The following is a 16,584-nucleotide window of genomic DNA, read 5'->3' as shown; positions in this document are numbered from 1 at the left end:
GTGGTTCCATGCACTCAGCTCAACCCCTTAAACTCACTGATGATGTGCCTTGTTTTTACATGATGGGTTTTTTTCTTGCCCAATAGTGGTAAAGAGAATTCACATACTGGGAAGTGTGGCTTCAATTGCTGTTGTTCCCAAGCCTGTGAAGAGAGACCAAACAGTGTGTGTTTTCTCTCTGTCAATTATTACCCACTGGAATTGGGCTGGCTGTGAAAGTGAGTTTATAGGGAAGGCAGGAAAGGGCAGAGAATCGTCTTAGCTCTTACTCATTTCTCAAACCTCTCTCTACAGTGAAGGGTCAAGTCTAAAGAAGTTTGGAGCAGCCATGTTAAAAAGAACGGGCAGGGCATTCCAGGCAGGGAGTTGCCAATCCTACTTTGATATCGCTATCTTTGCAGAAGATCCCTAATCAAGCCTTACCAACAGCACCATCCTAACCATATCTACTCAGAAGTAAGTCCTGTTGAGTTCTATGGGGCTTAGTCCCTTAGTAAGTGTGCTTAAAATTGCAGCCTTCAGGGGCATCCACCTTTACTCCTGAGTGCTCCTATCTAACATCTCCACAACACTAGGCTCCCTTCTTCTTACTATGGCCTTGTAGTGACTGGCTTGGCCTGAGGGAACTAAAACCCTTCTTACCAGAAGTGAGTAGACTAGACTAAATTTTCCCTATCCAGGCTCCTTAAGCAAGTGAGAAGGAATGATCCCATCAGTTTAGCTGGACCTGGGAACACCCTCATGTAGCTAACATTTCTATCTTAATTTCCGATCAAAGAATTTTTTTTGTTTGAGTGGTATGCTCCAAGCATAATGCTTAATGTATCATGCTTAATGACATTACTAGGGCCCACCCCAAAATCTCAGGATTTGGATGCTTCTGACCTAGCAACCCTAGCTCTCCCACTCTTTGCAATAGGAGTCAGAAATAAAGAGGCAAGAACACAGAGACATGAGGTTAAACAAAGGCCAGTGTATTGACTACAACTCAAATGTTGTGGCATTCAAAAGTAAAGCTGCATAGGGAAGTGAGATGCTGGGCAGGAAAAACTGTAACTCTCCATCAGGCTGCTAAGGTGGGTGGGGTTACTCCGCAGGGAGTCAAGGTGGGGTTAAATCATCATCATCATCATCATCATCATCACTGCTTATTTGTAGGCTGCCTTTCCATAACAATTTATGCACAAGGCGGCTCACAACATGAACAGGAAAAAAAGTTACACAACTCACTGTAAGAAATAAATTCAAATGGTCAATAAGTTAACAAAAACATCATAAAAACATACAATAAATTGATACATCCTTACAATTCCTAATAAAATCCAACAATAAAATACAAAAGCATAATCCCAATAACAGCAAAACAAAAAACCGACCATCAGAAATTAAACTTTTACCCAAACAGAAGCCCCACAGTCAAGGTGGTCTCTGGCATCTTCAGGTAGTGATACCTTTTACAGCTGCAGTCAGTCAAGGCCCCACCCTTCCAGGCCAGGTGGAAAGAGGCCAGCAAGCAGGGAGAGGGTCTTACAGCCAAGATGGTCTCTCCAGACCAGATCCAGATCCAGGTTGTTCTCCCTGCCACACCCTTTGTCTCCACAGCTAGATGTACCTGGATGGCTAGCGGTCTCAATTCAGCTAAATCTAAACTCTTGGTGGTCTAGCCCCAAACCCAGAAGACCAAACCAAGGCTGTCCAACCTAATGCAATCAACTCTGCAAACCAATGCAGGCCCCATCTGGAACCCTGCTGCCCCCCCCAAAGGGCCTATCCCAACCTGATTGCCAACAGCGAGCCCTGATGCCCAGGCCCCACAAAAAGTTGAGCATCCAGGTCTCTGAGGCCTCAAAAGTTACCACACTAGCCCTTCCAAAACATGTGACACACGAGGTATAGATGCCAAGCGCCTATAAGGCCTCACAGGCAATTCCCTTTAAAGGCAGAATGGCGTACCAGAGATGCCCCAAGACTGCCTGGGCCTATCAGCACCCCCTTAGTGCCCATTTATATTTCACCCTCCCTGGAGCCCTCCCCCGATAACCCCGGGAGTCTTATCTGCATTCCCACTGATATGGGAATGAACCCCCTTAGAAGAAGGCCTCTTGCACCCTGGTTGCAGCCTCAACCTTCGCCTGCTGTAGTGAGCCTTGGGGTGGCTGCTATTCTCCTAAAGCCATTGCTCTTCAGGCCACTGCTGTGTTGCAATGGGGTGTGTGTGATTTGATGCTGCTGGAAAGTTGTCCTTCTGCCACCAGCCTCAACCACCACTGCCACCTTGTCTGTTGCTGCTTTCATTGCTGCCTCACTCAGACACTCAGGCTATGCACTAGCAAAGAAAGAGGGTTGGGATTGGGCGGAAAGCCTTATATACCTTCCGCCTGCCCCTACTGTGGGTCTGACTGTGGGTCAGGGGCTACTGTTCCTTAACACAACAGGCACTGCAGTGTGAAAGGAATTTTAGAAATCAGGACAAAAGCGCGACCTTTTAAATCGATTTAACGCCATCGGCCCCATGTGTGAAAGCAGCCATACAGTTAATAGGGCACTTGAGCAGCAACCATGAAGTTTCTGCCTGGCTGACCATCTCCTGGATGTCTGAGATCCTCCCCCCAATCTCTCCAGTGCCATAGGAACAGTGTGGGGGCCTCCAGTCCTGAAGCAGGGATGTTTAGACCCAATGGCTTTTCACTGGTGATGTGAAAATCTGCTGTGGGCAGTGGCAGCTGGTGCGCACTGTACCTGCTAGGCTGCTAGGAGGCCACAGTATCATAAGAGACATAGCTACGCTTGTCTGGTTCCCCCACCCCCCATCTTCCTCCCTTGCAAAGATACTGTGGACACTTAAGCATTGCAGCAGTTGTACAACTACTTAGCACCTAACTTAGCTGAAAAATGTCTTTCGTTGGTTCAGAAGGGGCCCCTGCGGTCACACAGTTGCTTCTCTGCTGGGAGAAGGGTTGTGTGGCTTCCTCCTGTTCTGGTTTTCTCCATATCCTCCTCCTTTGCAAAGGAACAATAGACAAACATTGCAGTTTTATTAATGTCCAGTACCTTTTTACCTTGGTTCAGAAGGGGCCCCTGCTGTCACAATTTCTAGTGTGGGTTCATATCACAATAGCTGTACATTACTCAGAAGTAAGCCCCACTAAATTCCATGAGGATTGTTCCCTGATAAGTATGTACAAGTTTGCAGTCTGAATTGGTTAGTCTTAAAGGTGCCACACAGGACTACTAACAAGGGACCCCATAGATTTTGAGACCTATGGGAGAATATTATTCCTCAGCTCCAGCTTATTCCCTTCTGCATCTTTTTTCCAAAATGTGGAATAAGATAGAGGGATATTAAGTGGACTAGGAGAAATTTCACATATTTTTCTGCCCGGAGACTCATGGGAGGGACTGGGACACCTTTGCCATAGCACTACTTTGGGTTTGGGTGAGTGTTAGATAGAGGCCAGAAAAACAAGAGAGTGATTGGCTAGAAAACAGGAGAATGGCAGAAATTTCTCCAGGAGCTCTCTTCGTTCAAATGGAAGTATAAAATGTATGTGTGACAGGAAAGTGTGTGTAATTTTGAGATTTTGTGAGGGAAAAAATTAAAATTTTTGGCATTCTTACCCACTTTCATACAACAACATGTGTAATTTATATCCATGGTGATAGCAGCTGCAAAGGTTAGATACATATGTGGTCTTCATACAAGAGCCTTTCACAATTGTGGAATAACCCATGGTGCTGGTGTTCCATAACTCTCTCTGGAGATGGAATGTCCTGATTAAGAATAATGTCATTTTGCCATACCATGATGTGCCCATAGAATAGCTAGTCAAAGGGTAGCTTTCTTTTACATCTAGAACAAAGCCCACCTGACATCTCTAACTTTGTTTTTTGCAGAGTTGAACACAAACAGTTTGCAAACAAAATGTACTAATGCAGCAGTTGTAGCATCTGATGGTGTTGCATAATCTACAGACAGATTCTATCCCTGGAGAAGCTCAACAAACATCTTCCTTGTAGTTTGGTGAATTGAAAATCTTGCACTACCTGCTGTGACAAGACATGCATGGACTGAACTTGTTTTGGGTTTTTTTGTAATTTCATGCTTGACCTGCCTCTCATTGAACAACATGGCAGTAGCAGTTTGTGATATCTTCATGGCTGTCCTGTTCACCCTTCTTTTCTAAAGAAATATCTTCATCCTGCCACAAACAAGCTATCTAAAGAATGAATATATCTGTAGTAAGTGGTGGCTGGTGTCCAATGAACTTGGCAGGGTTGCTAGGAAGTCATGGAAGTGTGCCCAAGTGAGATCACAGGAGCATGGCCAGATCTGGTTTTCTCCCGATGCTTCTCCCTTGCAAAGATACTGTGGACACTTAAGGATTGTAGTTGTACAAATGTACAAAGTTGTATACACTTTGGTTCAGAAGGGGTCCCTGCTGTCACACAGTTGCTTCTCTGCTGGGAGAAAAGTTGTGTGCCTTCCACCTGTTCTGATGTCCACCTTATCCTCCTGCTTTGCAACAAACAGTGGACACTTAAACACTGCGGTTTTATTAATGCTTAGCATGTAACTAAGTGCCATACATTGGTCCAGAATTGCTGTCACAATTTCTAGTATGAATTTATGCCAAAGTAACTATATACTAGTAAGCCCCACTGAATTCCATAGGGGTTGCTTCCTCATAAATTTGTACAGAATTGTAGGTTGAATTAGTCTTAAAGGATTGTTAACAAGAGCCCCTATAAATTTCTAGACCTATGGAAAAAGATTATTCCCCTCCCTGAGCTTATTCACTTCTAAGTCTTCTTTCCAGAATGCGGAATAAGGTGGAATCATCACACAGCCATGAAGTTCACTGTGTGAGATGACCTTTGGCCAGTCACGGCTTTCAGCCTAACCTACCTCACAGGGCTGTTGTGAGAATAACATGAGGAAAAGGAGACCCATGGATGCACTTTGAGTACCTTGGAAGAAAGGTGGAACGGTATAAACTCGATAATGATAAAGACTGATAATAACAACATCTTTTTACAGACTGCCTGTGCCTCATTTTGAATTGGAGGAGGTGTATGTGGGGGGGGGGGTGAGGGCAGGTTTAGAATAATGAAAAAACCCACCTAAAAATCAAAGACAAAATAATCTCAGTCACAAGCAAGATATTCAGGCCTACAAACAGTGGACTTTACATGTGGATTATTGATAAATCTAGCATGTGGCTGCCTGCTAGGACAAGCTTGTCTGGTGTACTATGCAGGCAGGGTGCAAGCCATCCTCCTGTACTACATGTTCCATTAAAATACATGGAATTTAACTGGATTATGTCCATAATTTTACAAGATCCAGATGAATATTTGCTCCATTTTGTTTTTTAAATAGTCACTTAATATGAGTTTAGCCCAAATATCTCTCTTGGACCGTTTTTCACTACTTACTTAACTGATTCCAGTAGATTTTATTGGAGATGCTGACAGGTATTTATAGAAGCACGAAGAATGGCACTGTTTATCTTCTACTATAGCCAATGGATTGTATTTTTAAAATGTGATTTACTGTGGTTAGAAACTTGGATCAAAAATATCTGATGAAGGATATCCTTATACATAATGTGTCCTTCCACCAACTCTGTTGTCAGCTGTATATTTTAAGGGAGTGAGGCTTCACACAAGAGCAGAATAATTAACAATAGGTTTGAGTCCTGGACTGTGTTCATTCAAGTTTACACAAAGCTAGAAAAGGGGACAGGGGTGGCCAGAAGGCAGGGTCATACCATATACAGCAGTCCACATCAGAGGAATGTAGCTACTCATTAAAAATGTTCATTATATGCTTTGTTCAACAAGTTCCCAGGTTACAAAGAGTGAAAATTACACTTAACAAACAAATATATTAGAGCTAATGTGAAAAGACAGCATAAATGTGATCAGCAGAGATAAAACAAATATATAGCAGAATAAAAACAATCAGCAGAGGTCATGTGAAAAACTGGGGGAAGGGGAAGGTCTTCACCTAGTGCCCCAAAGTAGGTGCCTGGCAAGCCTCTCTAGTTTCCCAGGATGCAGCAGCCATTTGTTTGTCAGGAACATGTTGTGCCACCCTTTAGCAATGGGAATAACACAGCCAAACACAGGATTTATGGGTGAAATAGCCACAACAATAATTAAAGCAAGTAAAGCAGGATTGGCATGGTAGTAGAGCAAAGATCCATTTCATTCCAGCAGCCCATGCGGAGGGAATGCTGAGTTGACCAACAAGCAGTTGGGAAACATCCTTGGGAGTTGCCCAGCATTAGAACCAAGTGAGGTGCGAACCCAGGACAGCTGTAGTCCTGCTGAACAACCAGTGGGGGGTGTCATGAGCTGGATGAGGCGACAACCCCCCTCCCAAGCTAGGGACATGGCCATTGAGTATCCCACTTGATCCTTATGTTTGATCCTGCCCAATGCTATTTCCGCCATAAGAGAGAGGAGCAGTGCCTCCTGACCCACTGTCAGCTCTATTCACTTGCTGAAAACAAGCTGATAGTCCTTTGGTGATGTCACCAAGTCAGGCTTGATGAGAGGTAAACTCCATCTGTGTGCAGTTTAAGCGGGTGACAAACAACAAGGCCACCTCTTGCTTGAACCACTTTTGCTATGGCTTTGCTGACACAGCAGCTGATCACCTCAATACTCCCCAGATCATGCGCATTGCTCCACTGGAGCCAGGCTGACCACCATAAAGACATGGACTGGTGCTCCTCAGGTGAGGTCAGATTTCACCGCCAACTTCAGGTCAATGCCAGTGCATGTGCTGAGGGCATTCTCACCCAGGTATATGTTGGATGTGCAGCCTGCCTGTTAGGGCAATGCCACTGCGTGATTCAGGAAAAGAATAGAGACAGCACACAGGAGTTGTGAAGATGAATCTTTTACTAGATTCAAGAGTCCTACACAGATACACCAGTTCCTCTCTCCCTCACTTTCGACAATGCACCCCCCACACCCAGAGCCGTTTCCATGGAAGTTTTATAGCCTTGGCAAACTTCCTGCCCTGCCAGCTGCAACCTTCGGCTTCTCTCTGGCCTTGAGCTCCAGAGTGTGCTTTTTAACCCTGTCCATGTCTTTTTGGAGTACGTGCACTTCACAGCACCCAACAAGCCCCCACCTTCCAAACAGACATGGCTCTTTATACATTTTACATTTTTTTTTACAGTTACTATTTTCACATGTACAATCCAATTTACTTTTACAGTTTCATAGTTAACATTTTCTTTTATCCTTACTTGCTTCTGGTCTCTCACTCCATCTTTTATTGTTACATGAATACATTTTGTTTATCACATCAGACAACACATCAGTCAGCATTTATTTCTGGTTTGAAACATGTCAGATACAAAGTTTCTTCATTTGTTCTGCTTTCTGGCACCTCTGTATACCCTGTATATCCATGCATTTCATCATGTTTTTGTATGATGCTAATCTGGAACCTATCAGGCGGTTTCCCCAGATTAGATCTCTCAGATCTCCTTAAAACAACTTCTGGTTTGGGACTGCTATGTGTTTCTGTTTCAACAAGAGCATGTTCCTCTTGTTTTACTGTTTGCTCCCTTTGTTCAGAGCCATTGTGTGTGTGCGTTAATTCCACTGACACTGATTTATCCCAGTCCTCCTCCTGAGCTTTCACACTCTGGCTAAATATCACCCTTTTCTCCTGTGGAAGCCATATGCGGTAAAAAACATTTTGAAAACCTAAAATGATTCCTTTCTGAGCCCTGGGTGCTAGTTTCCCCCTACATTTTCCCTTGGGGACATGAACCCAGCATTTTGCGCCAAACTTTAGGATGTGCTGGAGTTTAGGTTTCTTTCCATACAGCTTTTCGTATGGTGTCATTTCTATGGCACTGTGGTACAATCTGTTTTGAATATGTGTCACATATAAAATACATTCTCCCCAGTATGCATTAGTCAGATTGGCATCTCTAATCATTGCCCTCGTGGCATCCTGCAATGATCTGTTTTTTCTTTCCGCCAGACCGTTCTGATATGGGCTAAATGGAGCAGTTAACGCATGTTTAATATCTTTCTTTTCCAGATATTGTGCCAAAGACTGGCTTGTAAACTCTCCCCCTTGGTCTGATCTTATTTGCTGTATGCACATGCCATGTTGCACCTTCACCTTTTTAATGAAGTTTTTCAGCTTCCCTTCTGCTTCATTCTTTGAATGCGGCAGATAAAGTGTACTGTATCTCGAAAATTCATCAACTATGACTAAGAAATATCTAGCTCCACCCTGTGAGCTCAGAAATGGTCCTGCCAAGTCTATATGGATTGTTTGGTATGGCTTAGTCGTTTTACTCTCAGTTTCCTTGTTTCTAGGAATCACTGTTGCCTTTGTCTGTTTACAGATCTCTCAATCAACATATTTTTCACATGTTTTCAGCTTAACATCACTGCTCAGTGTTGGCAATTTCTTAATGGCTTCATGATTTGCATGACCAAGCCTCTTATGCCAGGAGTGTATGCACCCATCATGGGGCTTCTGGTTTGCATACATCATCACACTTTCCTTTTCTGTAGGGCTTAGATTTACGTAAAACAGGGAATCCCTGAGAAAACCGCTCACACATACTTTCCCCCTTGCTAGCAACTCACAGGTGTTATTTCCAAATACAACAATAAAACCCATGGCAATGAGTCTAGATACAGACAGAATATTAAATTTGATCTCTGGCACGTACAAAATATTTGTCATTGTAGTATTTAAAGCTTTTACAGTCACTGTCCCCTTAGCTTGTACCTGTTTTTTAGCTCCATCCGCCAACAGCACTTCGGATGTTTCAGGGACCATGGTTCTGAACATTCTTTTATCTCTTATTAGGGTATGCGAAGCCCCTGAGTCCAGAATCCAAACACTGTTTATTGATTTATCACAGTCTCTGTCTTTATTTTCTCCTGCAGCTTTCACTAGCTGTACTTGCGACGGCTTTCCCCTCTGCCTTTTCTGCCGCAACTCACAGTCCCTTTGAAGATGAGTTAATGACCCACAACGATAGCATGCCTTTGTTCCAAACGACCTGCCCAATGACCTGTCATTAAATTCAGTCTTTTCACTGTATCTTTCTGGCTTTCCTCTCGACTCCTGCTCTGTAGCCTCCTGACGTCTCTCCCAATGTTGCATCAATTTCCCTGTCACGTAAGGGAGCGATAAATCCGTCTCTGGGAGCGCTTCCAGAGAACTTATGAGATTATCCCATGACGAATTCAATGTTGCCAGGATTATGTATATTTTCTGTGTGTCCGAATATGTCACATCCCTTTCCTGTAACTCAGCAAAGAGCTTTGAAATTTTAAACAAATGTTCAGACATTGTGACGTCGTCTGTGTACTTGAGCTGGTACAATCTTCTGGCTAAACTTATTTTATTGCTCGCTGTTTTACGAACGTGGGCCTCATTCAGAGCTTGGCAGGTCAATTTTGCAGTTTGTTTATCCTGCACATATAACAGTTGAGAATCACTCACAGCCAGGATTAGATACGATCTTGCACGCTCATCCAGCCTTATCCACGGTGCCAGTGGGGGATCAGACGGGGGATCCTCTGTTACAACAGTCCATAAGACTTCCTTTGTGAGAAACGCCTGCATTCTCATCTTCCAGTTGAGATAATTTGTTTCATTCAAACGCTCCAATGGCATTCCTTGCGAAAGTGAAACTGCCATTTTACACAGACATGGCTTCCCTTCGTCACTCTTGCAAAACGAAACCTCTGCTATCAGCTTTACCATAGCTGAATCCTTTGAACTCCAGGTCTCCTTCACTGGACGTCCTGCAGATGGTTCCAACTGGTCCTGTTTTCACCGTCTGTGCTTTTTCCGTTAGTTAGCTTAGCTCAGCTGTCATTTTTCCTTCACTGCACTTTGCACATGCTCTATTCCTTGCCTTTTCCTGGGCCCATAACCATTTGTTGGATGTGCAGCCTGCCTGTTAGGGCAATGCCACTGCATGATTCAGGAAAAGAATAGAGACAGCACACAGGAGTTGTGAAGATGAATCTTTTACTAGATTCAAGAGTCCTACACAGATACACCAGTTCCTCTCTCCCTCACTCTCGACAATGCACCCCCCACACCCAGAGCCGTTTCCATGGAAGTTTTATAGCCTTGGCAAACTTCCTGCCCTGCCAGCTGCAACCTTCGGCTTCTCTCTGGCCTTGAGCTCCAGAGTGTGCTTTTTAACCCTGTCCATGTCTTTTTGGAGTACGTGCACTTCACAGCACCCAACAATGAGCAACAAGTCCCTCCTCCACCAATCCTCAGTAGCTCTCTGTACCCTAGCACAGTTACAGGGGTTGGGGAATCCCAAAGCCTTGTAGAAAAGGGAGACAGCAGCTAAGTAGGATGCTATGGTCTTGGGGGCCCTACCCTGATCTCTCAGATGGGATAGACGCTGGCCAGGATTTCCAGGACCCCTGCAATTTGGCAAAATCCCCTGCCACTGTGTATGTACGAAAAGTGGGATGTGCGACAGAATCTAACTCCCTGGGTGATGTTACTGTCCCAATCTCCCACAGGGCCTCTGGGAATGGTCCTGGTTCTGTGTCAGCCAAGGGTGTGAGTGCCTGAAATCTGTTTTCCTGAAAGCGAGACAATGTGTCTGCAATGTTATCTACACCTGGAACATGACACACTGAAAAGAGCATGTTACCCTCCAGGACAAATTCCCGCACTAGGGTCATAACCTGCTCAGAGTGAGGTGACTGCTTATGAATAACCCTGAGTACTCTCTGGTTGTCACACCAAAATCTGACCTGCTTATTCCTGAAGTGTTCTTTCCAAAGCAACACTACCACTACTATAGTGAAGAGTTATAGAAAAGTAAGATTCTGGGTAATTCCTGGGCCTGCCCAATGGTCAGGCCAGCATTTGGTGCAGCAGTGGCCTTTGAAGTAAACCTCAAATCCTAGGCTGCCAGAGGTATCGGATTAAACCTGAAGGTTGGTACTAGCCTCCAGACTCTCCTGCCAGAAGGATACACCATTGAAGTGTTTGAGGAAGTTGACCTATACCCACAGATTTTGTTTTATGGGTCTTGTGATGTGTATGTGGTGGTGAGGAGCGGGAACCTTGGCTGTGGTACAAGCAAGCCTCACACAGAACACCCGCCCCAGCCTAGAAACCCTGCAAGTGAAGTTTAAATGCCTGAGCAGGATTTGTAACTCTTGACGCTTGTAGTTCCATTTACCCAGCATCTCTTGTAACAACTTTTGCAGGTTAGCCAGCTTGTCCAGGGAAAGACTAAAGGAGTCTGCAGTAGAATCCAGCTGGATGCCTAAGAACTTAAGTTTGTAATTATGGTGGTGGGCCTTTCTGTTTTGTCAGGGGCCAGGGGAAACCCTAAGAGGTCAGCCAGCCTCTGGAATATAGTTCCAGCACTCAGAATCTGAAGAGCCCAAGATTAGAAAATAATCCCGGTTGTGAGTAATGTGAACTCCCTGATTCTTGGTAGACTGCCCATTCCAGAAAGTGCTGAATGATTCGAATGCTGCGCAAACGATTGAACAACTCATGGACATGGCCTTATCTACATACCAACAACCTTTAAACTTGAACCCAAGGAAGTGAATGTCCTGGGGATGCCCTGGGAGGAGATGAAAGGCTGACTGATGAGTGCTCCAGGCACAGCATAGTCAAAGGAGGCAGAGCATACTGAGCATAACTTGGGTGGACTCAAGTCATTGACTGAGGACAGATTATGAATGAGTCAGAACTCCTCAGGAATCTTCTTGGGCACTACCCTGAGTGAGGAGACCCAGAGGTCCTGCGGGGGCATAAAGGGCAGGGCCCTGCTACCCTTCCTGCAGCACATTCCTTTTTTATTGGGGGCACAGGTAACCGCTTGGCAGCCGGAAGCAGGGATGCAAAAACCTTCTGTAAAGCCCTCCCAAATGTAACGTGCTGCCTTGTGGTTGGAGTAAGAATCGAGGTAGGGGCAGAGGGCTCAGGGGCAAACCGGGGTAGTGGCCAAGGCCAAGGGCTCGACCCCCAGGTTTTGATTCCCATTACCTGGTAGGGGAAGCTGCAGCAGTGGAGAAATTCCTCTTATTCCCTGCTGTGGGTTGGCAAAAATTACGACAGGAGCCCTGCCCTGGGTTGGGGCATGAGATCTTGGCATGTGGCCAGGAATGGACTTCGCATTTATCACCATACCTGCACCTGGACCTGTTGCACCTGCCCTGGTTGAATTCCAACATATTCTCTTAGCCCATTCTCTTTGGGGAAGTTTGGGACCCTTTTTGGCTTTGTCACTAACTTCTTGAATCCATAGCTTATCACAGATCAAGCTGATAATTACGGCCATTGGAATAAAATGCAGTTATAATAATATTAGTCATAATAATACTGATGCTCATGTGGTAGCCATCAATCTGATACTCGTAAGAATATTAGAAGTAATAGAATACTACTGATACTAATCAGTACTGGCCACAGCGGTAACACTTGTGAAGGATGAGGGACTCTGCCATGCCTGCCTTGTGTTAAAACAAACAGAAGATCCCTGGTGGACCCACTATGAAGGAACATAGGAAGCTGTCTTCTACTGAGTCAGACCATTGGTCCATCTAACTCAGTATTGTCTACACTGACTGGCAGCAGCTCACCAGGATTTCAGGCAGCCTCATCTGGAGATTCTTCTCAATGATCCCAGAGCTCAAGACTCCTGCAAAAAGCTCCAGGGCAAATTTCTGCTCCAGGCAGACTTTTCATTGTGTGATTTACAATGTGGTTGTCCTTCTTGGACATTATCACAAACTATCACCTGTACAACCTCCCAATGTTTTAGCCAGTTATCACTTACCATTTTCCTTCTGGAAAAAAAAATACTGGGGGTCCAAATAGACACCAGAAATGCATTGATTTTGCCATTGGAGCAAAACACCCCATCAGTTTTTCATAGATACTTGGGGTGGAATTCAACTAACTTTTCCTTGGAATAGAACCACTGATATTCAATCTATTTTATTTATTACGGTCATAGACCCGAACAAAACAGAAAATACAAAATATAAAGCCTGTCTGGCATACATAAGATTATAAAATAGCAATATACAACTTATATAATTAAAAACTAAAAATGGTTTGTCATGAAAGTAAAAACTAGTGTAAGAATAAAATTAATAACATCAGCACTGAAGGAGTCTAACTTGCCTTTTCCGTATTAGTTGCGCTATATAAAGAAATTTGGCTACTTGTTTAGTTATAGAGTTATCATTGTCAGATAAAAGGTAGTGAACAAACCAATTGGGGGTTTGTTCCTGATACCCTGAGATAAGGGGTAAGATAATTTTAGTTCTTAAATCTTGGTATAGCTCGCAATTAAGAAATACGTGTTCTAACGTTTCAGCTGAGTTTGAATTACAAATGCAAAAGCGATTTTCTCGTGAGGTACCTTGAAACCGTCCCGTTAAAAGAGCAGAGGGTAGGCAATTGAATCTCGCTCTGGAAAAAAGGAATCTATATTGAGGGAAGGTTAGTATTTCTAAGTATGACACATGCATTGGAAAATGAAAATTCAAGTCAAAACAAATCGGAGAGCAAGATGTTTTTGCCTTAGAAAATAGATATTGTCTATTAAGGTCCTTTATACATTGGCTAATAACAGATGTGGCCAGTTTAAAGCTCCAAGATGACAATAGTTCTTTAGATAGGCCTAGAAGATTTAGCTTTGCGTTAAGTGTTCTAAACCAAGGGCTTTCAAACTGATCGTCCCATAATTGATGTGGGAGCCCAAAAGAGGGCCCGGAATAGGCTACCTTGAGCCAAAATTTAAAGGCTTGCAACCAGGCTGTGCACTCTAATGAATTGAATCCCGCCTCTAGTCGGAGACCCGCTAAGGAGGCACATTTTGGGAAGCCAAAGATGTTTAAAAGAAAATCTGAGAGAACTGCTTCAATTCTTTTGTTGAAGTGTGTAACCCATATTGGGATGCCATAAAGGAGTTGTGGAATAATTTTATATTTAAAAACTTTGGAGACTGCTGGGATAAAGCAGCCTCCTTTAGTATAGAAAAATCTAATTAGGGCTTTAGAGATGTTTTGTGCTGCTTGGATCGCAGCCTTAATATGGGTAGTCCAAGAGAGTGTAGAGGTGAATATAATCCCTAGGTATTTGAATTCGTGGACCTGATCGAACAATTTTCCTTTTATTTTCCACAGCTGTAGTGCCCTTTTTTAAGAAAAAGCCATTATTTTTGATTTTGTATAATTAATGGTGAGATAATTTTGTTCGCAATAGATTATGAAAATTCAAAGAAGGCGTTTGAGGCCTACTTCGGAAAAAGACATTAGGACCGTGTCATCTGCGTATAATAACAGAGGGCAGCTCATTCCTGCAATGTTAGGGGAGTGCAAATTTTCGTTGTAACATTTGGTGTTTAGGTCGTTAAGAAAAAGATTAAACAGGGCTGGAGCCAGAACACAGCCTTGACGTACACCAACATTTGCGACGATAGGTCTAGTTAAATTTCCATCTGGCCCATATCTCACTCTTATCGACATACATTTGTAGAGTTATCAAAAATAGCAACCTCTTGTCAATTGAGGTCTTATATAATTTTGCCCACAATAGATCTCTTGGGACTGAGTCAAATGCTGTTTTGAGGTCTATGAAAGCTACAAATAGGCCTCTATTTGTTCCACTCATATATTTTTCAGCCAAGTATCTTAGTACTAAACAATGCTCAATGGTGGATCTATTCTTACGAAAACCTGCTTGTTCATTGCCCAGTATATTTTCCTCCTCTAACCAGTATTGGTGTCTAGCGTTTAAAAGACTTGCATATATCTTACCCACCGCTGAGAGGAGGGCCTATAATTTGCAGGATCCCCTCTATCTCCTTTCTTATATATGGGGATAATCACCGCCTCAAGCCAAGATGAGGAGATTATCCCGGTCAGATTTATCTGGGTGAATAGAGAGGCAAGTAGTGGGGCCCACCATTGGATGTTACTTTTTAGCATTTCAGGAAGAATCACATCAATGCCTGGGGCCTTTCCATTTTTCAGATTTTTAATCAGTATAACTACCTCTTCCTGCTCTATCGGGGGCCAATCTGGTAGGGTATTTGGACTTGGGCTAAATAAATTCCATCTTGGCTTATCTACGTATTTTGAAAATTGCAGTGAAAAGTAGCGCTCCCAGATTTCAGGTGGGATAGTACATTGCGAGGGGCCATTGGAACCTAGAGCATTTGTAACTAGGGCCCAGAAAAGCTTTGTGTTATTATTTAGGGAAGCATTTATTAAAGACTTCCAGCTTTCCTGTTGAGCCTGTCTTTTTTTGCGAACTATTAAATCTTTATAATTCTTCTTTACCACAAAATATTCTGATGGAAGTGTTTTTGCCTTTGATTCCCTATAAGTGTGATATATTCTTCTTAGCGACAGTTTAGTGTCCTTACATTCTTTGTCGAACCATGTGGGGTAGTTCGATTTATCTAGGTGGCGGGGATGTTTTGGCACACCCAGGGTTTTTACTAGAGCAGAAATTAATAATGAGTAATCTGACAGGGACTTTGAAGTTCTATTTGATGTTATTATCCTATTTCTAATAGTTAGGGCCTTTTGGGAGATTAAAAAGTTATTCAGCTTGGAGATGGTATGAGCGGTCCACTGTGGTCTTTTGGTATAAATTACAGGTCTTGAATTATTACTTGGTGGTTTTTTAAGATTAATACTTTCCCTAGATAGCGACAGATTGAGTAATAGGGGTAGGTGATCACTTTCCAAGCTGATAACACCACTGATATTAATGAGCATGACTAAGTTAGGTCCATTAATGTCAATGGGCCTACTCTGAGTAAAATGTGGGGAAGGGCTGTAGCTGTGGCTCTTGCCTGGGTGCAGTTTGAAATGAACCTGCACCAGGCTGTACACATTTGATTTATTTCTTATCATATTCACTCTGTGTGTAAACACCAGTGGATGCAGGAGGGTGGTGATGACTAAACAGTTTTGAAATCAATAAGAAAACCAACTTGCTTCTTTCCTCCCACTCCTCCCCCCCTTGTGTCCCTGGATCTCGCTCTTACGCAAAGGAAGAAGAGCAATGTTGTGTTGCTTTATAGCTTGTGACTAGATACTCACCTCATTACGCTATTGCTAGAGTGCAAGGTGCAATAGATGTGCTGTGAGGCTGGTCAGGCATGAGCAAAACATTCTAACCATGCCTACTGTGTGACGGTGATGGTGGCAAAGGCGGCCCACTTCTCTGCCACCATCGCATCCTTAAGGAGCCATCCAGTGGAGCTTTTCCATATTGTCAGGGGTCAGTTGACATCAACTCCAGGAAATGGAGTTTTAGACCCTTCAGAGGCCCACTGTGAATTGTTTACAAGGCACTTTGAGGGTAAAGTTGCTCGTCTCCATAGCAATCTTGATGCACCATCCACATCTACTGTAGTCCCCAATGAGGTGTCCAGTGCAACGTCTGCTACATCTGCTTGGGAATGGTTTCAGTTGATGTGGCCTGATGATGTGAACAAGGTGCTTGCAATGATGCAGCCAGCAACGTATCCTCTCGACCCTTGCCCTTCTTTTTTATTAAAG

Source organism: Rhineura floridana, chromosome 2, assembly GCF_030035675.1.
Source record: "Rhineura floridana isolate rRhiFlo1 chromosome 2, rRhiFlo1.hap2, whole genome shotgun sequence".
NCBI classification, from domain to species: domain Eukaryota; kingdom Metazoa; phylum Chordata; class Lepidosauria; order Squamata; family Rhineuridae; genus Rhineura; species Rhineura floridana.
This window is presented reverse-complemented; position numbering follows the sequence as displayed.